General features: G+C 42.8%; 1 pseudogene; it reads left to right on the top strand.

Moving 5' to 3' along the window:
* The first annotated feature begins 10,660 nt into the window (after nt 1-10,660).
* Nucleotides 10,661-10,758, top strand: LOC122933597 (annotated as a pseudogene).
* Nucleotides 10,759-26,969: the final 16,211 nt, after the last annotated feature.

The following is a 26,969-nucleotide window of genomic DNA, read 5'->3' as shown; positions in this document are numbered from 1 at the left end:
TAGCCACATTCAGAAGGGAAAGAGTTCTAACATGGAATTTGCCTACATTGTTTTTAGGGACCATAACTTTTTGGATGTTGAGATGTTGCTGGATGGATTTCAGTTTAAATTGGTACCATTTCCGGATACACTTTTTGATCACTTTTTATTCTATTTTATGGGAGGTGAGGAGCAAAAATTAAAAATCTGTCAGTGTTTTTAATTTATATTTCTTTAATGGGTTCTCCGTGCGTGTAAAATCATGTTTTATTAAAAATAAGTTATATATTCTCCATTGTCATATACTAACCTCCATAATTTTTTTTTGCGGCCAATATAGCTGTCTGAGGGATTGTTTTTTGTGGGATGGATTGCAGTTTTTATTGGTACCATTTTGGGGTACATATGACTTTGTTGATTACATTTTATATTTTTAGGGAGGAGAGGAGGAATTATAAATAGGTGGATATAGAAAAAAGCTATATTTTTATTAAAATTTTTATTTATTATTACTTTTTTCACTTCTGTTAAAACTTCTTTTTTACCCAGACCCACATGGTTCATGATGATCCAGTGGGTCTATTGGCTGTACAATACGCTGCTTTAGTGTATTGCAGTGATTTGTCACTGACACTAAGGCTCATCGAGCTCTTGCCTTTGGCAGGACCTGTTAGGCTTAGAGTACATGGCAAGCCTAGATGCCTTTGTAAGGTGTCTGGTTGCCATGGTAACTATCAGGATGCTGCCACAGCAGTGCAGTGGTCTGATGGGAGAGGGAGAGAGCTCCCTTTCTCTGTTAACCGTTCACCCATCGGGATGCTGCTATGGAAGTGCAGCAGCCTGATGGTAGAGGGAGAGAGCTTCCTCCCTCTGTTAACCCCTTCCATACAGAGGTATCTACCAACCGCAGCATTGAAGGGGTTAAACAGCTGACATCGTGCTAGCATTGATGTTGTTCATTGCAGAAGAGTGTTAGCTGTATATTACAGATAATAATCGCTGCTACCGCCGTAGACATTCCTGAACATGATTGGGGGGGGCCCAATGGGGGACATGCCACTGGCCATCCTAAAAGATTGGGGGCACAATTGGCCACATTGGCGACTGCAGTGTGCCATTTATTGATTTAACCAGGTTCTAATTTTCATAGTCACGAACTGCTGGAATCGGAACCTGTGACGGGCATCACAATCCTCTGATTGGCTAGTCTGTACAGACTATCCAGTCAGAGCGATCACCGGTTCGGGATCACCATCATTAATTCATGGCCGGTTAGCTGAGATCCCTGTCTGTGTGTAACAGCCGTAATCTCAGCACTGTCACCATGTACGTGGACATTGTGTCAAAAATAACCTCGCCACTGGGTTTTGGAGGGGCCTGTTTGCCAGCCTCTTGCCTCAGGATTATGGCCCATATACTAACTTTGAAGGAGAAGATAGGCCTAAATCTGTGGAACTGTTTTAGGCAGGAAAGCCATGCATGCCGTCGGTCAAATATGACTTCCATGGAATTCAGGAACCTCTGCTCACATCTGGGTGATTTTTGGATATGTTGTTTGCCCAGATCAGAGCTATCCGTGGATGTATAATTTATTTGCATATGTGGAGTTTTGAGGTGTTTTCTTTGTTTTGGGAAAAATGTGTGTTTTCTGCCTGTGAGTGATTAAGTTAATTGTGTTTGGTAGTTGTGTCACAGGCAATACCCATTGTATTTGTTGATTGCGTCACAGACAATGCCCATGGTATTTTGTTGATTGCGTCACAGACAATGCCCATTGTATTTTGTTAATTGCATCACATGCAGAGGCGGTTTTGTGTACATTAGCTGGGAGTGTCTAACTGTACAATACTGTGTTGATTGGCTGTTGTGACTTTGTGTCCTGTACTCCACAAGGTCCATGTGGGTGTTAACCTTGTGAGGAAAACTGTATATAAGAAATGCCTTTGTGCTTATTAACCCTTAATGAAGTATTGGCTCATGTTTGTGTGATGAGATAACTACACTCTTGGAGACTGCTATATCACAATACTCCCCTGAGTATAACTCTTGTAAGAGCTTGTTCCTGGTTTCTGCTCTCTGGATTTTGGAGAGGTTCACCCACTGAAAGCTGAAGCCCGGTCATGGGTCCAGTGTGGGTGGAGGACGGTGAGACCCCAACCAAGCTGTGGTGGTTCATGGGGTCTGTGGTGGTTACAGTGTCAAGTGGAGTGCTTGGAGCCCTCAGGAGCACTAGGAGCATCCATTAACGGAGGTACCCAGTCGGGTTGCCAGGAGATCCGTTACAGACATGGAGACAGTTTAATGCCATGACAAGTATATTTGTCATCGCAGTGTTCCAAGACGAATATATTATTCGTATTGCACTAAGGTATTAATGTTTAACCACTGGTGTTTTCTTCATGGTGTTTTCCCCCTAGAAAAGGTGATGCTAAAGCACCTGAAAAATGCTACACCTGCCACCTGCATCATTTTTTAAAAGAACCCAGAATGGAAAAAAGGCCAAGTAATGAAAATAAAAAAAAAACTGTTATAAGAGAACACGTGTTTCCTGAATTTTATATTTCCCATAGACCTTCAGCTAACATCTGGAGCTGGTATTTTTACTGCAAAAAGTGCATCAAAATGCAGGTGCAAAAACACATGAAAAAGAACAAACATGGAGAAAAGTGCTGCTAATGAGGGAAAGCACCCTAAGGCCTTATTCACATGTCAGTATTTGGTCAGTGATTTCCATCAGTGATTGTGAGCCAAAACCAGGATTGGAGCCTCCACAGACATAAGGTATAAGGGAAAGGTCTGCACCTGTCCTATGTTTAGAGCCGCACCTGGTTTTAGCTCAAAATCACTGATGGAAATCATTGACAGAACACTGACGTGTCAATGAGGCGTAAATCAAATGCACTAGGAAGAGCTTGTAATAAAAAATCTGAAGGATACGTGGGTGCTGCTGTCAGTAAAAGACTTTGGGGGTTATTTACTAACTGATATACATCAGTTTTCTGGCGTATATCTGTTGTAGATTGTGGCGCAAAGTTTATTTGCTCTGCAATCTGCGACTTTTCTCTGCTCACGCCAGGTCTAAAAAAGGGGGCACGGCGTGGGCAGGGAACGGTTGTCCGACCCAACTTATTTATAATTTTCTACATCTGTTTTAGGCGTAGAAAATATCCAAAATTTACAGCAGTAAGGAAGCTGGCGTAGATTTAGACCGGCGGTGGATGTGCCGGAGTTATGTAGAAGCTGGCACCTCTACAGTTATTTAAGATCGGTATCTAAAAGGTCGGTCTAAATAAATTACCCCCTTTATTTTAGTGCATTTTAATTGACTATGCATTTCACCACTGGACACCAGAGGCTAACTGTAGCCATCTTTATGTGATCTAACCTGCCGTTATCATGCTGCCTTAGGGCAATACAGTTTATTAGATTTGGTGTATCTTTAGTGTATTACTATTTCAGTTGAGTTGTATACATCACTTTTCTCCATGTATTATGTATAAAAATACATTTTCTCACTCTACATAACATTTTTTCTTAAATGTTTTATTTTTTTCTTCAATCAACATAGGAAAAGCATACTGTACATTTACATTTCATCTTAGAAATATTTATCTGTGTATTGTATAAGTTTTCCTCTTGGTGGAGCTGCTTGGCCATGTGCATAAATCACGTATCCTATACATACCTTGATAAAAGGTCATATTTCTAATAAACTGTGTTTTCCTTTGGTCTGCAAATGTATTACAGATTAAAACATTAATTTCATAATTGGACCTAAGTGTATATGTCCAGGATTTTTTTTTTATAAAGTGCACTTTTACATGACAAATGCAATATTTTTATATAGCTTGCAACTTTAATAAGATATTGTGCATGTCACTAAATGCATTTCTAATCGTTTCTTTTCCAGAACAAGACCTGACATGATTACTTATATAGCTCGTATTTGTACTCTATAACTGCTTCTGTAGTTAAAAAAAAAATGGACTCTTTACTAATCACATAAATTGTATAAAGAATAGTTATTGACATAACAAAAGAGAGAAAAGCAGACCTTTTGGCAATTGATGTAAAAGTTACATGTTCAATACCAATTTAAGGTTCACTAACTGAATTTCTTACCACTGAGTGAATTACTTTTACAATCCATTCACCTGGATTTTACGTGCAGATATCTATTTTTACTGAACTGAAAACACACTTGTAATAAATAGATATTTGGGGGAAAAAGTAAGCATATTAATTGTCTTTATTCTGACTTCCTTTTCTTCTAGTATACACATTGACCATACAAACTTTCCATTTCTGCTTTAAAGAGGACCTTTCACGTGTCGGGACTAGTGTAGAGCGAGCATGCTCAGCCGAACACCAGATGCTCAAGTCAGTGTATTTAAATCTAATTTAGCCTCCATTTCTATGCAGAAGATTGCTGTACAGTGAGGGACTACCTCAGTGTGAGTCCGCGGCTATAGCTATGTAGCGATGGCCTTGTGGTTTGCCCGGCAGTCATTTTGCGGCGAACTTTGCTTGTTTGCTTGTTTGTGATCTGGCCGCTATTTTATATTAAGTCTTTTGACAGTGTGGGGAGAGGTTGCTGTGTGGAGCAGGGACAGGACTGTTAGGGACACCAAACACTTACTATTAGGGCCACAAAAGTCCTTTTAAGGACTGATATAGGTATGCTATCTATAGTATGACTTACTGAGGGGTATAATATACTTATAATATACTTTCTAACATTATAGTATAATGTTAGAAATTATATTATAGTGCATTTGTATTGTACAACAGTTGTGTGCGGTTCTGCTGCAATACTGCAGGTATATAGAGGGACAAGCATTATTGGAACAAATAATTTCTACTGGTGTGATATACCAGTCGTCCCTCAAAAAACTGATTGAGGCAGGGGTGTTATATACCAATAATATACTTTCTATATAGTGCATTTAGGTAGGGCAGCATTTGTTTGCGGTTTTGCTGCGTTACCACAGCTACAGATAGTGACAAACCTATTGGAACAAATAATTTCTAATAGTGTGATATACCAGTTGCCCCCCAAAAAACTGATTGAAGCAGGGGTGTTATATACCAATTATATACTTTCTATATAGTGCATTTGTATTGTGCAGCATTTGTTTGCGGTTTTGCTGCGTTACCGCAGCTACAGATAGTGACAAACGCTATTGGAACAAATCATTTCTACTGATTCGATATACCAGTTGCGCCCCCCAAAAGGGGTGTGATATACGAATTGTATACTTTCTATATAGTGCATTTGGGAAGTGCAGCATTTGTTTGCGGTTTTGCTGCGTTACCTCAGCTACAGATAGGAACAAACGACATTGGAACAAATAATTTCTACTGGTGTGATGTACCAGTTGTTCCCAAAAAATATTGATTGAAGCAGGGGGGTTATAAACCAATTATATACTTTCTATGTAGTGCAGTTGGGTAGTGCAGCATTGGTTTGAAACAACTAATTGCAACTGGTGTGATATACCAGTTGCCCCACCAAAAAACTGATTGAGGCAGGGGTGTGATATACCTATAATATAATTTATATATAGTGCATTTGCATTGTGCAGCAGTTGTGTACGGTTCTGCTGAGATACCGTAGCTATACAGAGGGACAAACGCTACTGGAACAACTAATTTCAACTGGTTTGATATACCAGTTGCCACCCCAAAAAACTGATTGAGGCAGGGGTGTGATATACCAATAATATAATTTCTATATAGTGCATTTGTATTGTGCAGCAGTTGTGTGCGGTTCTGCTGAGATACCACAGCTATACAGCGGGACAAACGCTATTGGAACAACTAATTGCAACTTTTGTGATTAGAGATGAGCGAATCGAAGCTGACAAAGTCGAATTTGTTCCGAATTTAAGGAAAATTTGATTCTGAATGAATGCGAATTTCCTCAAGCTTCGTGATAACGAATCGCATTATTTCCTAAAATGGCGTCTAAAATGGCAGCTACACATGTGAGGACATGGGGCAATGAACTCTGGGAAGGCGGGATGACCCATAATGCCATGCAAGCACCAATCAGCAGCCAGCCCGGTGATGTTACAGCCCTATAAATACAGGGGCCATCTTAGATGCTGCCATTCACCATCGTACATTGTTCAGGGAAAGACGTGTATGCAGGCGCTAGGGAGAGTGAAAGAAAAACTGCTTTAAAAAAAAAAGGAAATACGCGATTTACTAGTGCAGGGAAAGGATAAATAAGATGAATCATTTCACAGTCAGGGAGAGACATGTGCAAATGCTAGTAGGAAGAGTCTTTGGAATTTCCTCATTGTGAAAACCCTCGATTTACAAGTGCAGGGAAAGAACAGGGAGATGAATCATTTCACAGTGAGGGACATACATGTGCAGATGCTAGGGAGAGTTATAGTAAATTCCTCATTGTGAAAACCAGCGATTTACAAGTGCAGGGAAACATTACATGGGGATCCAGATAGTCTCATAATACCTCTCTGTCAATCCAGCAATTAGTTATTGGGGTGTAAGTGCTATGTAGAAAAGCCTTTAGTGGCTTTTATCTGTGGAAAAAGATAAATATATACGCAGGTCACTTTTGTTGTTATTTACGCTAAAATAATTTGCAGTTATTTCTTATGAAAGAGCATAGGGCGGTATTTCAGTAATACACAAAACATTTAAACGCACTGTATGGTCGCATTCATTTCTTGTGAAAGTGTATAGGGGCTTATTTCATTAAAAAAAAAAAAAATACATATGCACTGCTGGTGAAAGCATATCGTGGCCTATTTCAGTCCAAGAAGAAATATATATTCTCAGTTCACTTCTGCAGTTATTTCTGTTGAAAGCGTATAGTGGTGGACTATTTGAGTCCAACAAGAAATATATATTCTCAGGTCACTTCTGCAGTTATTTCTGGTGGAAGTGTATAGGGGCTTATTTCAGTAGTACAAGAAAAATATATTCTCAGTTCACTGTTGCAGTTAAATCTGGTAAAGCCTTTACTGGCGTATTACAGTATAAAAATAAATATACATTCGCCATTCGCTGATGCACTTATATGTAGAAAAACCTTTATTGGCGTATATCATTAGAAAAACAAATATACATTCGCCATTCGTTGCTGTACTTATATCTTGAAAAAATGTTATTCACGTATAGCAGTAGAAAAAGAAATATACATTAGCCATTCGCTGCTGCACTTATATCTTGAAAAAACTTTATTCACGTATATAGCAGTAGAAAAAGAAATATACATTCTCCATTCGCTGCTGCACTTATATCTTGAAAAACATTTATTGACGTATATTAGTAGAAAGATAAAAATATATTCAGCGTTCACTGTTGCAGTTATATGAGGTAAAGCCTTTAGTGGCGTCATTCTGTACAAAAATCAAGATATATTCAGCGTTCAGCGCTGCAGTTATATGTGGGAAAGTCCTTTTTGAGGTATGGACTGAATTACGTTGTGTTGAAATTTTGTATTCAAGTTTAACACACTGCGCACTTACGTGACGACGTCCATAAGAGCTGCACAACCAATACAGGTGAATACACTATGCATTAACCCTGCACAAAAATGCTAAATAATTTACACCAGCCCACATCTACCTACAGTATTGCCTACTGGACACTACAGGGACTTTTCTCCAGCACAGAAAAAAATCTTGTATTCTGCGTTAAGTGCTGCACTGATACACGCTAAAATCTCTTTTGAAATATTTGAGTGGCAAAAAATCTTGTATTCTGCGTTAAGCGCTGCATTGATATGTGCTAAAATCTCTTGAAATATTTTGGTGGCAAAAAATCTTGTATTCAGTGTTAAGAGCTGCACTGATATGTGCTAAAATCTCTTTTGAAATATTTGGGTGGAAAAAAAACTTGTATTCTGCATTAAGCGCTGCACTTATATGCGGTAAAATCTTTTGTGAATTATTTCGGCGGAAATAAAAATTTCCACCTTTTCCATTAACTTCCTCATCTCTTCATTAACATTAGACACACTAACTTTATACTCCCTCCCAGCTATATATCTAAGTGGTTCCTGCACCACCTAGGAGCGAATAAAGGTAAATGATACTGCCAGTCTGTTAAAGGGAACTACAGCATGATACCACAATACATTTTATATGACATTTAGTAAGAGTTTAAAGTGCCCACTTATAGCACATAGTGGAACACTGCATCAAGATGAATCAGGTGTGGATCAGCCAGGATTTCAACACACCAATGCCTGATGCATCAGACTAGATCATCCATGGTGCCACACCAACATTTTGACAAAAGAGACCGTTTTCTTCTGGCTACCTGCCTCAGCTACTATTCTGATGCTGTTACCCGCCTGATGCCAAACATCTGATGCCAAGTGCTCCTTCTTTCACCCACCATCTTCAGCGAGTACTAGTATTGCCACCCACCTCCACACTATGTCACCTTGCCACTCTGTGGCCTCCTGGTGCTGCCATGTCCACACTATGTCACTGTGCCACTCTGTTGTATCATGCTGCTGCTGATGCCATGTCCACACTATGTAATCTTGCCACTCTGGCCTCCTGATGCTGCCATCTCCACACTATGTAACTAGTGATGAGCGGGAGGTGCCATATTCGATTTCGCAATATTTCGCGAATATTCGATTGAATATTCATCTTATATTCGTCGAAATCGAATATTTGTCAATATTCTATTTATCGCGAATAATATGCAATTTAATTATTCGCGTATTGCGATTTTCTTTTAACTGTATAAGGCAACTTTCCTATTGGTTGGCTATGGCTAATATGTGTATTTTACGAATATTCGCTATATTGCTATATAGTCTTGCTTTAGAATATTATGAATATTGTAAAAAACAAAGTTATAGCAATATAGCGAATATTCGTGAAATACACATATAGACTGCAATTTAGCTAATATAGTGCTATAGTATTTTTTTTTTATAAATGTAAAGTAGGTGACGCACAGGATTGATGCAGACAACAGTGGAGGTGCTCTCAGTACAGAGGTCTCACCCTTTCTCTAGTAAAGTGTAAAATAGTTTAAAAAATACTAGGCACTCTCTCAATATATGTAACCACACAATTTATTAATACAATGTATATATACTTTATGAACAATAACAATACATGAACATTGTTTCTAAACACATCCTAATACCATAAAAATCTGGATTGAACTATCTGCAATAAAATATCTAAAACTGTGAAAATAAAATAAAAATGTTCTGTGCATCGACAATGATCCCCTCAGGGTTCGGCAAGGAAGTCCTCCTGCTCAATTTATATCCCCATCAATATGCTTGAATTGGGGAGGGACTGACCGTTGGAAAATAAGCCCCACTGTTAGGATTCTTATCCAATGTGATCGCAGTAAAGACACAGCTATTTGATACAGTGGTTTGTTAGTGCGGCGTCCCGCTGTACTCACTGTTCTGCTGTAATAAAATGGCTGTATCTTCGGAAATCTCCACTTGTATTAATACGCTTGTTTGTCCAATTCGGACCTTTAATGCATTTGTCCCGTTCCCCTCTCTCACTCTTGTGCGCCGCTCCGTAGATGTAAGAGCCGGCGCTTGCTGAGTATACAGGATCCCCTCTTTTCGCGCTGGACCTCGTTTGTGAATGGGTGCACGTGTTGCACTCCAGCTGTATTCCTATTTGCGGTGCGCGTCGGGTCCTGAATTAATCGGGGTAAATTTCGGGTCTCTGTAGTGCTTCAGTGTAAGTTCTCAATGTCCATTTGGGGGATCTTGGCACCAAACGCGTTTCGGGGTCTGTTCTCACCCCTTCCTCAGTGGTGGAAGGTAAAAAAATGTATGGCACAAAATTAATGTGTAATTACAATTTTTATATATATATGCAAAGAAAAGGGGGTTAGTCATATATATATTCATACTTCTGAAATATATGAATGCATAATATGTGGGAAACTACTACTGATGTTTTAGCCATAATATATTTACATATATTATATATTCTGAATATATAATAATATGTGTATATATATTATGGCTAAAAACATATATATATATATATATATATATATATATATATGTGTGTTTAAATTATATAGATGTTTAAATTAAGTTTAGCCTCTATTTCTGAAAAATTTTGTGACAGGATTTAGACTCACAGCTTCTGCATCATAGCCCAATAACTGGCTATGCAGCTATTATAGCTGAGTGGTTAAGTGCCTTGCTTCTAATACAGAAGGTCGCGAGTTTGAATCCCAGCAGAAGCTTTTCTGAAATACAGGCAAAATTTGATTTAAATACACTGGGGTGTCCCCAATCACTGACTCCATATATGGACATAGCTATATATGCAGTCAGAGCATCAGAGCAGGGACTCCTAAGCTGAACTAGAGTCCAGACACCCTCCCCTCTTCAGAGCAGGGGGTGCCTGGGGTTCTCCTATTGACTTTCATTGTGCTCGGTAGAACACCCCAGCATCGCAAAGTGTTCTACATGAGCACTTTGGTGTTTGATCAACACTAGTCTGGACATTTTCATATAACTAGTTGACAGTGCTGGCATAGTGAAGTCTTTGTAATTTTTTTTTTTTTGGGGAAATGTTCACCTGGAAGGATACAGCCAACTGCCTTCAAGACAAACACAAGAGACCTCGTAAAGGGGTATTCCAATTATATAAAATAATCCTGTGGATAGGAAATAGCTATTACATCAGTGAGAGTTGCTTCTCTGCCTTTTGGCTAAGATAAAGTGTAGAATCTGTTCTTATCAGTTCTGGAGGTAGGCCAGGCTTCCAGAATGTAGGGCAGAGAACCACACAGCATCCCTAGGGTGTACGGCTTGGGCCATTAGTGCCCAGTGCTAGGTGACCAAGGGCTCTGCTGGATCAGAGCCAGGGGCTGAGATGTTTGAAAGCCCAAGGTGCACAAGTGCCCCAAGAGTGGTGACCCTGGGGTGCCTGAATTCACTAGGGATGGGATCCCACTGAGCAATAACACATTTGCACGCACTTCACTTTCTCACATTTTGGCACACACCTCTATTCTTTGCCCGGCCGCCAGGCCTGGCATAATGAGGAGGAATTTTTATAATTCCGTCCGGATGTCTGGGCTGAGTCTCAGCACTCATCCACTATTTATTTAAGTTTTGTTCACTGTGTGTTTACTTTCCACGTTTGCTTTTCACTAGGATTTCTTGGGTTGCGGCGCCCTTATGGGTACCCCCTAGAGGTCTAGGCCATTTGTGTGTGGCCATCCGGGTTCCTCTCCTTCCTGCAAAACCCCTTGGGCTCTCCCTTTGGGAGAGCCCAGCCTAGTAGTTCAAGCTCCGTGCCGACACCTTGGGTGGCAGCCTAGGTGGAAGCCAGAGCACAGACTTTAGGTACCCTCGGCTTCATCTTAGGGTTGCCTGGGCGTACCCCCGGCTTCCGCTATGGGTTGCCTATTTTGTCTCGGTCCCTTGCGGGAGCCTTCTGGCCTGGAGGGACTGGGAAAGGTTTATGGGGGGCCCGTCTTCGGGAGAGGGTCTGCGATGGACCGTAACCTAGCGCACGTTTTTTGTGTGGCACGCTGCACGATTTTGTTTTATGGGTATAGAAAGCACACTCCTCTGGCTTTATAAAAAAAAAAGTCAGGCATGCATGCAGCCACTGAATTAATTTATATGAAAGTTCTGAAGATAGACAAGTACAGCACTCAGCTATCGCCAAATACCTCTTAAATTTATACCCTGGGTTCCACACAAAAATAATGCCACCCCACAGGGGTGCCCACCTATAGCAAGGTTATAACACCAATCTATGGCAATTGGCAACAATATATATTAAATGTAGATGTAGTAAATATTAGAAATACAAGAATATCCAATTCTCAGTGAAAGCTTCAGAAAATGAAGTTCAATATGCAATATAATGTTCTGTGCAAATAAACAATATCACAGCATCAATGTGTATAGACCTATGACAATAATGCCAATATAAATACAGCATGAAAAAACATAAATGGGGACAAAGGAAACAAAAAAGGTGAGTAAATATAAAGATAAGTCATAATGTCTTAACTAGATGTGATAACACACCATGTGTGACTGCATATACTGTATGTATGTATGTTGTGAGACAGTGACAGGTCTCATGCAGGTTAGAGGCAAGGAAGGGGTGGATATTTCGGTCCACACCCCTATTCCACCACAGGTTAGACCAGCTGGAAGTAATCAGGCTGGTACAAAGCACCTCCCAGGGTGTCAGCAAGGGGGGAGTGTGCCTGTGGACAGAGGCCTGGAGGCTCTGTGTGGTCCAAGCCAGGAGGGCTGAGAGACCACTATTCCCCATATGTGCTGAGACACTGGACTGGAGACAGTGGGCGTACTGTGCTCTGTACAGCCAGGAGGCTGTGGGACATTGGCTGAGAAAGCCGCATGTGTTCACAGGGTGTGAACAAGGACTTAGGTGAGTCAGGAAACTCTGTGTTAGTTAGAGCCTAGCCGGGCAAGTGTTTATTATTTTATGTGGATGTCACATGTGTTAGGTGAAGCTGCGACTTCATGATAACCTGTATTGGTTGGAGTGTGCACAATAAATGCACGGTTTGGACCTGAAACCTGGTGTCCTAAAGTCGTATCTGTGAGAATGACCCCCCAAATAAGAGGCGATCCCTTACAATGTATATATATATATATATCTAATATATAAAGCTGAGTGGATGCGTGTGTGTGTATGTCAGTTCTGAATACCTTAAAGGGTAGGGTTGAGCGAACCCTTTACTATATAAGAACCCCTTTACTATATAAGAAACTCCCCAGCAGCCATTTTCTGCATTTTTTTTGCAGTTCTGAGAGAGACAGCAGTGTCATTGCTGTGCTCTGTGCTTTACTGTTTAATTACACTAGATAGATAGTTAGCATATATATATATATATATATATATATATATATATATTTATAAAACACAGATAGTTAATGGGAGATAGTCAGTGTAGGTTAGATAGTGATATAGTGTAGCTGATAGGTTCTGCTGTCCATACATACATGCTACATACATAGTGCTGTGATGTCACAAATTCACAACAATACTTAGTGCACCAATCAGTAATATGTAGTCCTGCTAAAATGTGAAGTTGCACGTATTGCGCCAAAATATGCACATCATTAATAGGCAGTTTGCGCAATCGCGAATATCTTGGAGCACTCTATCTGCATATAAAGCTATTGTGATGTTCTTCCTTGCCAACCATTTTCTCCAGTCTTAAACCATTTTCTCCAGTCTCAGGAAACTTTTAGAAGCTTTAAAAATGTAGCAACAGTGACCCACGCCTGTATTGTGCACTCAATACGTGCATATTACATTGCCGATTTTCGCAATCAAGAAAATAATAGCGAATTGGCGAATATATGATGAATATTCGCCCAAATATTCACAAAATATCACAAATTCAAATATTTCCCCTGCCGCTTATCACTATTCAGAAAGGTGGTATTTGGATGTTAGGCGGACAGCATCTTTATCAGACTCTTTAAAGTTTCTGTTCCTGCACCTACTACAGGCTGTTCACGCAGGGTCTTATCCATGTTTTCCAATTCACAGGGGTCTACTTGCACAACGACTTTCCGGACCTCCTATAGAGATAACACAAAGTCTTTGAGGGTCTTACCATTCTGCTGTTTTGTGATTAAAAAACACATCTTGATCTCGGACGCAGTTCTGGTTTCAAAGATAGTGTATAGTTTATCAAGTATCTTTTCCACAGTCTTCTTTGCTGAACTCGGACAGGAATTTCACTTCTCTCATTGCAGCACCTTCTAGCTGGCTGATGAGCATTTCTACCTTGTGTTCGGCAGTAACTGGCTACAGTTTAAATATGGCAATCAGTTTCTCTTTAAAGTCTCTCAGAGTGTAGGCTTCCACATTGTAGCATGCGAACCATGGTGCTCCAAACTAATACGAGGTGGTTAACATCATCATACACGGTGCTGTAGTTGTGGGGGACCAGTTATAGCTGGTCTGATCAATATCCGTATGGTCAGATATTGCTCAAAAAGTCTCTCACAGTTCTGCAGGTCAAATTAGGCAATTGAAAACTTTAGCTTAACATTGCTGTGGGTTACATCTATTATATAGGTATAGTCCTACCTTGAGTAACATCCTGGCAGAATCTTTGAACAGTCTATATTGCACTGTGATGCTCCCAGATATGTTAGATAGTACTGTTTCCCCAGCGGTACTCACTTTTCTGGATGTGGAAGCTCGTTCTCTGTGCTTTCAGGTGGTGCACACATAGCAGAGTTGAAGTACTGGTTCCATGTGCACTTTCAAGATCTGACTTCCAGAGTTGCAGTTCTTCCAGCAATGATGGAGAAACAAGAATTCTAAAGTTAACTATTTTTGAGCAGTGGCAACCTGTACAGCACAATAGTCCATTATCTGACAGAAAGCAATAGTAGTGATGCACAAAGTCGACTATTTACAACTGTTGATGCTGCAAATATGTATTAATTGAATTACATCCACCACACAGTTCTTAATCCTCTCAAGGGTTCTTTCAGAGAAATGAAGATTGCAATAAGCCCACAGAAAGCAGTATTCTGGCAACTTTCTGGAAAAAGTCTCTTTTTAACCACATGCACAGAAGAGGGTTCACAGCAATCAGATATGATCTTGTTTGTGATGGCAAAAACTGCAGGGAAAGCAGTAAGAAAGGGACTAGTTGTACTTGTTGCTATGTCACTCCCTGTGTCATGCAGTGATGAGATGAGCACACCTTTTTTGCTTTAAGAGTACTCCCTGGCTTTGAGGAATTCTGCTGCCTGATGGTAGTTTGTGGTACCCTTGGTGGTATTAGGTTTTGAGGTGCAAGGCAAGATTCCTCTGAAGTGTGAGTCAGTGATGAGGTTGGGTTTATATATAATGTATATATACATATATATATACAGTACAGACCAAAAGTTTGGACACACCTTCTCATTCAAAGAGTTTTCTTTATTTTCATAACTATGACAATTGTAGATTCTCACTGAAGGCATCAAAACTATGAATTAACACATGTGGAATTCTATACATAACAATAAAGTGTGAAACAACTGAAAATATGTCATATTCTAGGTTCTTCAAAGTAGCCACCTTTTGCTTTGATTACTGCTTTGCACACTCTTGGCATTCTCTTGATGAGCTTCAAGAGGTATTCACCTGAAATGGTTTTCACTTCACAGGTGTGCCCTGTCAGGTTTAATAAGAGGGATTTCTTGCCTTATAAATGGGGTTGGGACCATCAGTTGCGTTGTGAAGAAGTCAGTTTGATACACAGCTGATAGTCCTACTGAATAGACTGTTAGAATTTGTATTATGGCAAGAAAAAAGCAGCTAAGTAAAGAAAAACGAGTGGCCATCATTACTTTAAGAAATGAAGGTCAGTCAGTCCGAAAAATTGGGAAAACTTTTAAAGTGTCCCCAAGTGCAGTCACAAAAACCATCAAGCGCTACAAAGAAACTGGCTCACATGTGGACCGCCCCAGGAAAGGAAGACCAAAAGTCACCTCTGCTGCGGAGGATAAGTTCATCTAAGTCATCAGCCTCAGAAATCGCAGGTTAACAGCAGCTCAGATTAGAGACCAGGTCAATGCCACACAGAGTTCTAGCAGCAGACACATCTCTAGAACAACTGTTAAGAGGAGACTGTGTGAATCAGGCCTTCATGGTAGAATATCTGCTAGGAAACCACTGCTAAGGACAGGCAACAAGCAGAAGAGACTTGTTTGGGCTAAAGAACACAAGGAATGGACATTAGACCAGTGGAAATCTGTGCTTTGGTCTAATGAGTCCAAATTTGAGATCTTTGGTTCCAACCATCGTGTCTTTGTGCGACGCAGAAAAGGCGAACGGATGGACTCTACATGCCTGGTTCCCACCGTGAAGCATGGAAGAGGATGTGTGAAGGTGTGGGGTGCTTTGCTGGTGACACTGTTGGGGATTTATTCAAAATTGAAGGCATACTGAACCAGCATGGCTACCACAGCATCTTGCAGCGGCATGTTATTCCATCCGGTTTGCGTTTAGTTGGACCATCATTTATTTTTCAACAGGACAATGACCCCCAACACATCTCCAGGCTGTGTAAGGGCTATTTGACCATGAAGGAGAGTGATGGGGTGCTGCGCCTGATGACTTGGCCTCCACCGTCACCGGACCTGAACCTAATCGAGCTGGACCGCAGAGTGAAGGCAAAAGGGTCTAAGCATCTCTGGGAACGCCTTCAAGACTGTTGGAAGACCATTTCAGGTGACTACCTCTTGAAGCTCATCAAGAGAATGCCAAGAGTGTGCAAAGCAGTAATCAAAGCAAAAGGTGGCTACTTTGAAGAACCTAGAATATGACATATTTTCAGTTGTTTCACACTTTTTTGTTATGTATATAATTCCACATGTGTTAATTCATAGTTTTGATGCCTTCAGTGTGAATCTACAATTTGCATAGTCATGAAAATAAAGAAAACTCTTTGAATGAGAAGGTGTGTCCAAACTTTTGGTCTGTACTGTATATATATTTGTTATGTGTACAGTAAAAGTGCTGGGAGGCGTGTATATCTCACCCAGATACCTCAGCTGGGTGAGATAGCTGAAATCCAGAATGCTGCTGTGGTTTCAGCAAAGTGTAGTTTGCTGAGACAGTTTTGTCAAGATGTTGTTCTGGGCTGGATTTCATGTAAACTGGGGGATAGGTTTGTTAGTGGGTTCTGCTAGTCCACACCCTTCCACTACATATATTGTCTTTTGTCGGAGGTGATCGCAGGTGAGGCCTGCTGCTATAATCAAGGTGGGATAAAACAACCCTCTGGTAGAGACTCTGTGTGGTTTCAGCCAGGAGGGCTGAGGGGTCACAAGGCTTTTTAAAGCCTGAAGTTCAGGGGGGGGGGGGCAGCGACGCCTACAGAAAGAGGGTCGCACGGTAAGTCGGGAGGACTTCTAGACCATCTTCCCCCAAGGGTACTGGTGTGGTCACAGCCTGGAGGCTGCTGGACCGTATATGGCTGAGGAAGCCGGATCTAATCCCATGTGTGAACACCGCTCTATAGGTGAGGTAGAGACAACATGTGTATTAGGTAGAGCCCAGACGGGCAGGTGTTTATTTTCATTGTTTATGTATGTGATGGTGCTGAAGTGCCAAAATAAAGCACCTTTTGGACTTGATCCCCATTGTCAGAGGATAAGACTGTGATTGCAACCCCCTGAGAGAGAGTGATCCCTTACAATATATATATATATATATATATATATATATAGAAACAAAATGCGGTTCTCAGCAGCACAAGACAAAAAAAACGGTGCAAGTCCTCACAGCCGTGGGCTCAGGCGGCTATATGTAGATAAATATCAAAAGGATAAGGCAGCACTCCAGGTAAAGTGAAAAAAGGTGGATCTTTATTTCCTCTGCAGAGGGAATAAAGATCCACCTTTTTTCACTTTATCTGGAGTGCTGCCTTATCCTTTTGATATTTATATATATATATATATATATATATATAGAGAGAGATGGCCTTGCGATTCGCCCAGCAGTCATTTTTCGGCTAACTTTGCTAGTTTTGATTCACCGAACATGCGAACATATGCAAACATGCGAACATATGGCGACAGTACTGATTAATGGGGTTTGATATACCTGCTTCTACAAAATACAGATTAAGGGGTGCGATATACCTGCTTCCACCAAATATTGATTAAGGGGTTCTGTGATGAATACCGTACAACGACTGACGTCGGACGTTAAATACGTAGAGCCAGAGAAAAACTGTAGTCACTGGTTACCAAGGCGTGACATTACGCCGTCCCTGAGGAGCAGGTAAGATCAGCTTGGTACAGTGTTCACAGACTCCTCCTGTCCACACGGGCACAGAGAGCAACAAGCTGAGGAAGCCTTTTCACTGCCCCAGACGGGCAGCACCGGTTCTACTCCTCCAATCCTGGAGACAGTAAGGGATCTCCCGGGCAATAAATCGTGGGGTCCCACCAGTTCAGGCCGTACCAGAGTCATCTCAGTCCAATGTCCACGGCCTGGCACACAGGGAATGGTTGAAAATTGTCCAGGGATCTCCCACCACCTCCACCCACACACAACACAGTGGACGGTTTCCGGGTCGATGACTGGGATGGGTCCCTTGGGTGCTGTTGACACATGGCCTTAGTGTCCTGGCTGCTTACATAGGTGGCAAAGTCGGGGTTTCCCAACCGAAGTGGAAAGGGAAGCCGAGACCGGTGCCCACTTGGGGCTCGGGGCAGCAAGGACAGAGTGTGTCTTACCCCCTCTCCAGCCAACAGGTTTCTGGGCCTCTGAAGTCCTGTTGTTGGTGTACTCATCGGCCAGGGCTGCTGTTGCGGAGGCCCCCTTTGGCTTCCGGTCACGGAGGTACTGCTGGAGGTCCTCCGGGCATTTCCACAAGAACTGCTCTGTGGCGATGAGCTCCTTCAGCTGTAGGATTGTGAAAAGCTCCAATCCTGTGGTCCTTTGGTCGACCGCTCTCAGCAGGGCCCGCATGTGATCTGCCCAGCTCTGGGTAGGACCCCGCTGCAAACTTCTGAGCTTTTTCCTGTACGACTCAGTGGTCAAGTTGTACTGCCGGACCAGAGAATGCTTGATGTCCTCATAGCTCAGGACGGTCTCACTGGGCAGTTACTAGAGATGGCCTTGCAGTTCGCCCGGTGGTGAACTTTGCGTGTTCGCGATTTGCTGAACATGCGAACATATGGAGATATTCACGCCCGCCATATTCTTTTACATTGTGAAGAACTTTGACCCATGACACATCCATCAGGTGATACAGCACAAACCCCCTACCTTATAAATAAACCTGATCTGGCCGCCATTTTACATTCAGTGTTTTGCCAGTGTAGGGAGAGGTTTCTGTGTGGAGCAGGGACACCAAACGCTAGCTAATAGGGCCACACAAGCCTTTTAAAGGACTGGTATATGTGTGTTACACAGAGGGGAGCAATATACGTATAATATACTTTTATAATGAGTCAAAAACACATAGATCTATATAGTGATCACCTGGAAGCCAGGGGCCTAGGGGCTAGGGGCTTACTAGGGCCATTTTTATATAGGGTAAGGTTCCGGACGGGGTTGCTCTTATCAGGGCGGGTGGTCTGTGGTTAGGCTATCAGGGCCAAAATAGCATCCCCCGTAAGGCAATATCAGGGACAGTTCTTTGCCCACCATGTCCTTCAATAAAACATCGTCTAGCCCAGGGATAGATGTTTTTTGCTTTCCCTATGGGATTTATGGATGTGCACTGGAACCCCCCAAATTGTGGTAGGACATATGGTTTCTCATTTGGGGCCGTCGAACACCTGATTTAGTGCCGCCGAGCACTTGTTATTGCCTACCACATCTATGCTTTTTGCTTAACTTTAATAATTTAATTTATTTTCATTTTGAGGGATATATTTTCCATTCACACGTCCGCAAAATGGGTCCGCATCCGTTCTCAAATTTTGCGGAACGGGTGCGTACCCACTCATTTTCAATGGGGCCGGAACGTGCTGTCAACATCCGCATCTGCATTTGCGGATCCGCACTTCCGCATCCGTGCTTCCGTTTCCGCAAAAGAATAGAACATATCCTATTATTCTCCGCAATTGCAGACAAGATTAGGCATTTTCTATTATAGTGTCGGCAATGTGTGGTCCGCAAATTGCGGAATGCACATTGCCAGTGTCCGTGTTTTGTGGATCCGCAAAATGCTTACGGACGTGTGAATGGATCCTCATAGTAACATTATTAAAGGTTACGTTTTATCTTTATGTATATTCTAATGGATTGCCTTCCTTGTACAATGTTATAATATATTTTCTATGTTAGACAGTATATTATAGTGCATTTTTTGCAGTGTGCGGCAGTTGTGTGCGGTTCTGCTGCGATACTGCAGGTATATAGAGGGACAAGCGTTATTGGAACCAATAATTTCTACTAGTGTGATATACCAGTTGTCCCCCTTTATCTTTATAGTGCATTTGGGTACTGTATAGTGCATTTGCGCATGCGCGTACGCGAAAATTATATTGCCGATATTTTGCATTGAAAAAAATAATGAATGGAGATTGCAAATTTGAATAATATATCTGGTATGTCACTGTCCATGTTGTGGGACTATTTGTGCACTTCTAGTTATTATTTCTTGGCTGCAAATATAAGCTGAAAGTTTTTCAGGTTCGCCTGTCATTAAAATGAATGGGACCCGCCGCAAACTTGCGATTCGCGAACATTTGATCGCGTTTGCACGAACACGTTCGCGAACCGCCCCGGCAGATGTTTGTCCATCACTAGCAGGTACCCGAATACTTCACAAGCTTTTCCCCCGAGATGCGGCGTTAGGAATCTGACCCACTGTTCCTCCAGCAGCTGGTACTGATGACAGGCTGTCTCAAATGCCAACAAGAACGTGTCCAAGTTCCCATCTTTGTCCAGCAGGGGGAAAGTCCTCTGCCTGCAGTTTTGGAATCCGGATCTCTGGAGACTCACATCGGGCTGAGGAGGGCTGTTGCAGTTGGAGCTGGAGCATTTGCAGTTGGTGCTCACGCTCAGCTTGTGCTCGCTCGCGAAGTTCTGCAGCTTCTGCTTGTTGGCGACCCTCTGCAGCTGCCATGAGGCCATGCATTGAATAAAGTTGCCTTCCATCTCCTCTTGGCCCATTATTTGACTTGCATCCTCCCCACTACAGCTCATATCCTCGGCCATCCTCTTAGCCTTTCTTCTTATATTACTGACCATCATTGCCACGGATGATCACTGACACAGACTGCAACCTGATGCACACACACACGCCTTATTGTATTTGCACTCAGACTGTCTAGTGTTGAGCTGATTTTAAGACTCCAGTGGCAAAAGCTACTGCTGGTAGTCTTTAGTGTCTGGGAAAATGGGTACCACACTCACACACACTAGAATCTCGATCCCACTTTGCTGGCACCAATATGTGACGAATACTGTACCCCAACTGACGTCAGACATCAAATACGTAGAGCCAGCGAGATACCGTACAGTCACTGGTTACCAAGGCGTGACATTACGCTGTCCCTGAGGAGCAGGTAAGGTCACCTTGGTACAGTGTTCACAGACTCCTGTCCACACGGGCACAGAGAGGCAACAAGCTGAGGGAGCCTTTTCACTGCCCCAGTGAAACAGCGCCTCCTCAGCCCGGGAAAACTGCCACCAGCTTCTCATTTGATATAAGCCCGGTCTGCTAACGGGATTATATAGGGTGAGAAGCCAACCCGCAGTAACTTATAACTAGACTGAAACATAGATGTGGGGATTCGCGCTCGAGATACCAGAACAGCACAATATTAAATTATATATTTAATTTCCTTAAGGGCTCACTAGACATAACACAATATAAACAGAAAATATATACAGTGGTCTGAGTGGTAAATACATATGGCGTGGTACAACAGGCCCAAGCTCCCCAGAACCTATTTGACGTGCCAGGTGAGACGCTGCCATGCTGTGCTGCGACTGTTGTGCCTGGAAGCCAAGAGCCACGCTGGTCCTGCACTGCTTTCAGCTCTGCAGTTACAGGCCGATCAGTGGCTAACCCCGCTCAATTTGACAGTTGGTAAAGTGGTGTGCGACAACGGTGCCAATCTGCTAAACGTGCTGAAACAGGGCAAAATGACACACATGCCGTGCATGGCACACGTCCTGAACTTAGTCGTGCAGTGTTGTGTTGCCAAATATCCCTGGGTCCAGGACGTCTTACGGCAGGCCAGGAACATTTTCCTGGCCATTTTAGAAGATCTTACACAGCCATGGCTCGCCTTGCTGACGTTCAGCGGCGACACCTCATGCCATCAGATGTCTGATTTGTGACAGCCGGACGCACTGGAACTCCACCTTGTATATGCTTGATAAGCTGCTCCAGCAGCAACATGCCGTTAATGACTACCTGTAGGAACTCTGCAGCAGGACAGGTTCTGGGGAGCTTGGTTTGTTTTCACCGTGCCAGTCAGTGGCTGCACATGCGCAATGCGTGCAGACTTCTGCGGCCATTTGATGAGATCACCAAACTGGTCAGTCGCAGTGAGGGTGCCATCAGTGACATCGTACCTTTCTTCATGGAGAGTGCATTGCATTGTGTCATTGATCAAGCTGGCGAGTAGCAGGAGATGGAAGATGAGGAAGTCGCAATGCTGAATGAACTCCCAGGGGGGGCTACCCCATTTGAGACAAATCAGCAGGTGTCTGAAGAGGAGTCAGAGAAGGATGGTGCTGGGGGAGGAGGAGGAAGAGCAAGAAGAGTAGGTTTTGAGGGGGACTTTAAACTTTTCGGGGGTCCTTGGTGTTGTCCGTGGCTGGGGGGGAGGAGACCGAGGACAAATTTCTGCTGGGCGATGAGCAGGAGCCAGGCCGCTCCACCGCTTCCAATTAAGTGCAAATGGGGACCTTCATGCTCCAGTGTTTGAAGAGGGACCCCCTTATAAAAAGCATAAAGGGCAAGGACAAGTACTGGGTGGCATCGTACTTAGACCCCGTTACAAACACAAAATGGAATGCAGCATTTCCAGGCCTTGCTGCGAGAGAAGCTGTATTCTGCTGTTGCAGGCGCTGGCAGAGGAATTTACACACACAGCGAAACAGGTGCGGGTACCAATCCTACCGTGCCTACAAGAATAGGGCGGTTTGAAGATGTGTTAGTCACTTTGGATATGAGATAATTCTTGCAGCAAACCCATTGACAGCCGCCATACGGATCCAGCCTCAAGGAACGCCTAGACTGACAGTGGTCGGAATACATCGGGTTAATGGCCGATGGGGATTTTCTGAGAAGCAAGGAACCCCTGGACTACTGGGTGTGCAGGCTTGTCCTGTGGCCAGATCTGGCACAATTTGCCATGGAACTCTTGACTTGCCCCTCGTCTAGTGTCCTTTCTGAAAGGACGTTCAGTGAAGCAAGGGGGATCATGACCAATAAGCGCCCTCGACTAGCTCACGACAGTGTGGACTACCTCACATTTTCTAAAAATGAATGAGGCATGGATCTTGGAGGAATTCAACACCTGTGATGACCACGTGTAATTGAATTTCCTCATGGCAGCCCACACATATCCGCCACAACTCAGAACAAAGAATGGTCCTTGTCTTATGTATATAGAGTGGCATAAAAGACCTTTTCTGTCAGGTGAATGACAAATTTTTTGGGCCTATACTGGCCTACAGTACAATTTTTAGCCGGTGACCGCCTATTGTACCTCCGGCAACATCATCATAAGTTCTTTTCTGTCAGGTGAATGCCTCATTTTTGGGGCCTATACAAGACTACAGTAAAATTTTTAATCAGTGACCGCCTAATGTACCTCCAGCCATATCATTACAAGTTCATTTCTGTCAGGTGAATGCCTAGTTTTGGAGGCCTGTACTCCACTGGCCTACAGTAAAATTGTTATTCAGTGACCGCTTAATGTACCTCCAGCCACATAATAACTTGTTCTTTTCTGTCTGGTGAATGCCTAATTTTTTGGGCCTGTACTGGCTTACAGTAAAATTGTTATCTACTGACCGTCTAAGGCTACTTTCACACTTGCGTTCGTCGGTCCGCTCGTGAGCTCCGTTTGAAGGACGCCTCCGTCCAGCCCTGATGCAGTCTGAATGGAGCGGATCCGCTCAGACTGCATCAGTCTGGCGGCGTTCAGCCTCCGCTCCGCTCGCCTCCGCACGGCCAGGCGGACAGCTGAACGCTGCTTGCAGCGTTCAGCTGTCCGCCTGGCCGTGCGGAGGCGAGCGGATCCGTTCAGACTTACAGTGTAAGTCAATGGGAACAGATCCGCTTGAAGACGGCACCATATGGCTCAATCTTCAAGCGGATCCGTCCCCCATTGACTTTACATTGAAAGTCTGAACGGATCCGCTCAGGCTACTTTCAGACTTAGAAATTTTTCTAAGTTATTAATGCAGACGGATCCGTACTGAACGGAGCCTCCGTCTGCATTAATATGATCGGATCCGTTCAGAACGGATCCGATCAAGCGCAAGTGTGAAAGTAGCCTAATACAGCTCCAGCCACACAATCACTTGTTTTTATATGTCAGGTGAATGACTAATTTTTTGGGCCTATACTGGCCTACAGTAAAATTTTTAGCCGGTGACCGCCTATTGTACCCCCAGCCACATAATCACTTGTTCTTTTCTGTCAGGTGAATGCCTCATTTTTGGGGTCTATACTGGCCTACAGTAAAATTGTTATTCAGTGACCGCTTAATGTACCTCCAGCTCATCATCACAAGTTCTTTTCTGTCAGGTGAATGCCTAATTTTTTGGGCCTGTACTGGCCTACAGTAAAATTGTTATCCACTGATCGTCTAATATACCTCCAGCCACATATTCACTTGTTCTTTTCTGTCAGGTGAATGCCTAATTTTTGGGGCCTGCACTACACTGGCCTGCAATAAAATTGTTATTCAGTGACCGCCTAATGTACCTCTAGCCACATAATCACTTGTTCTTTTCTGTCAGATGAATGCCTAATTTCTGGGGCCTGTACTGGCCTAGAGTAAAATTGTTATCCAGTGACCGTCTAATATACCTCCAGCGACATATTTGCTTGTTCTTTTCTGTCAGGTGAATGCCCAATTTGTGGGGGCTGTACTCCACTGGCCTTCAGTAAAATGGTTATTCAGTGACCGCCTAATGTACCTCCAACCTAATGTACCTCCAAAAGCCTGAAGGTTTTGTGCCAATATTGACTGGCTTTTGGAACTGTTCATAATTCCCTCTAGCTTAACTAAGGCCTCAGTTCCAGCTGAAGAAAAACAGCCCCAAAGCATGATGCTGCCACCACCATGCTTCACTGTGGGTATGGTGTTCTCTTGGTGATGTGCAGTGTTGTTTTTGCGGCAAACATATCTTTTGAAATTATAGCCAAAAAGTTCAACCTTGGTTTCATCAGATCATAACACCTTTTCACACATGTTTTTGGGAAACTTCAGATGTGTTTTTGCAATGTAGCCTGGCTTGGATATTTTTCTTCGTAAGAAAAGGCTTTCGTCTTGCCACTCTACCCCATAGCCCAGACATATGAAGAATACGGGAGATTGTTATCACATGTACCACACAGCCAGTACTTGCCAGATATTCTTGCAGCTTCTTTAATGTTGCTGTAGGTAGCCACTTAGACCAGTTTTCTTCTCGTCTTTTCATCAATTTTGGAGTGACGTCCAGTTCTTGGTAATGTCACTGTTGTGCCATATTATCTCCACTTGATGATGACTGTCTTCACTGTGTTCCATGGTAGATCTAATGCCTTGGAAATTATTTTGTACCCTTCTCCTGACTGATACCTTTTAACAATGAGATTCCTCTGATGCTTCGGAATCTCTCTGTGGACCATGGCTTTTGCTGTGGGATGCGACTAAGAAAATTTCAGGAAAGACCAACTAGAGCAGCTGAATTATTTGGGGTTAATCAGAGGCACTTTAAATGATGGCAGGTGTATGCTGTTTAATTCTGAACACAGCTACATCCCCAGTTATAAGCGGGTGTGCACACTTATGCAACCACATTATTTTAGTGTTTTTTTTTCTTCTAACACACAAAGAATTAAATGTTACCATGTTTTTTATTAAACACACCCTGTAAACATTCACAGTGCAGGTGGAAAAAGTATGTGAACCCTTGGATTTAATAACTGGTTGAACCGACTTTGGCAGCAATAACTACAACCAAACATTTCCTGTAGTTGCAGATCAGATGTGCACAACGGTCATTTGTAATTCTTGACCATTCCTCTTTACAGAACTGTTTCAGTTCAGCAATATTATTGGGATGTCTGGTGTGAATCGCTTTCTTGAGGTCATACCGCAGCATCTGAATTGGGTTGAGGTCAGGACTCTGACTGGGCCACTCCAGAAGGCGTATTTTCTTTTGTTTAAGCCATTCTGTTGTTGATTTACTTCTATGCTTTGGCTCGTTGTCCTGTTGCAACACCGATAAGCTGGTGGAGACATGGCCTTCAAAATGTCTTGATAAACTTGGGAATTCATTTTTCCTTCGATTATAGCAATCTGTCTAGGCCCTGATGCAGCAAAGCAGCCCCAAACCACGATGCCCCCACCACCATACTTCACAGTTAAGATGAGGTTTTGATGTTGGTGTGCTGTGCTTCTTTTTCTTCACACATAGTGTTATGTGTTTCTTCCAAACAACTCAACTTTGGTTTCATCTGTCCACAGAATATTTTGCCAGTACTGCTGTGGTAGATCCCGGTGCTGTTACGGACGGTGTACAGAAAGCTAGAAGACACAAAATGAAGATCCTACTGACTGGATCCAAAACTAAGGAACAAAAGGGAGAGCCCTGCATCAGACCTGGCTCTCTCCCTAACTGCTCAGCCTATGCAAAAATCCCAATGGTAGATGATCACATCTCCTCGTACCTCGACTGTATAACACCTGAACACCCTATAATAGTGAGGGGACACGACCACCGGCTCCCTACACTTGATACGGAGGGAGTCAGGGTCACCTGGGATCCAGCAAACAGGAAAACACAAATGAACGAACAAAACTTATCTGTAGAAGACTCAGTAGTAGGATCAGCATGCACACACTCCAGGAAGTAATATAAACCGCAAAGTGATGCAGTATGGGAAGGGATTTAAAGGGATGCAATCAGTGCAACTACATGACAGCTGAGAGAGGCTAACGAGATGAGAAAATGAAAGCAAAACAAAAGGAACCTCAAGGAGGAGGTTCTGAAGGACGTCTGTCAGAGCTTCTCAGATGTCTGGTGGTGACAGGTGCTCTGTGCAAACTGTAAACGTGCAGCAATGTTTTTTTTGGACAGCAGTGGCTTCCTCTGTGGTATCCTCCCATTAAATCCATTCTTGTTTAGTGTTTTACATATCGTAGATTTGCTAACAGAGATGTTAGCATATGCCAGAGACTTTTGTAATTCTTTAGCTGACACTCTAGGATTCTTCTTCACCTCATTGAGCAGTCTGCGCTGTGCTCTTGCAGTCATCTTTACAGGACGGCCACTCCTAGGGAGAGTAGC

Source organism: Bufo gargarizans, chromosome 3, assembly GCF_014858855.1.
Source record: "Bufo gargarizans isolate SCDJY-AF-19 chromosome 3, ASM1485885v1, whole genome shotgun sequence".
In the NCBI taxonomy this organism is placed as follows: domain Eukaryota; kingdom Metazoa; phylum Chordata; class Amphibia; order Anura; family Bufonidae; genus Bufo; species Bufo gargarizans.
The sequence above is the reverse complement of the archived record's forward strand: the minus strand, read 5'-3'. Positions and strand labels throughout refer to the sequence as shown.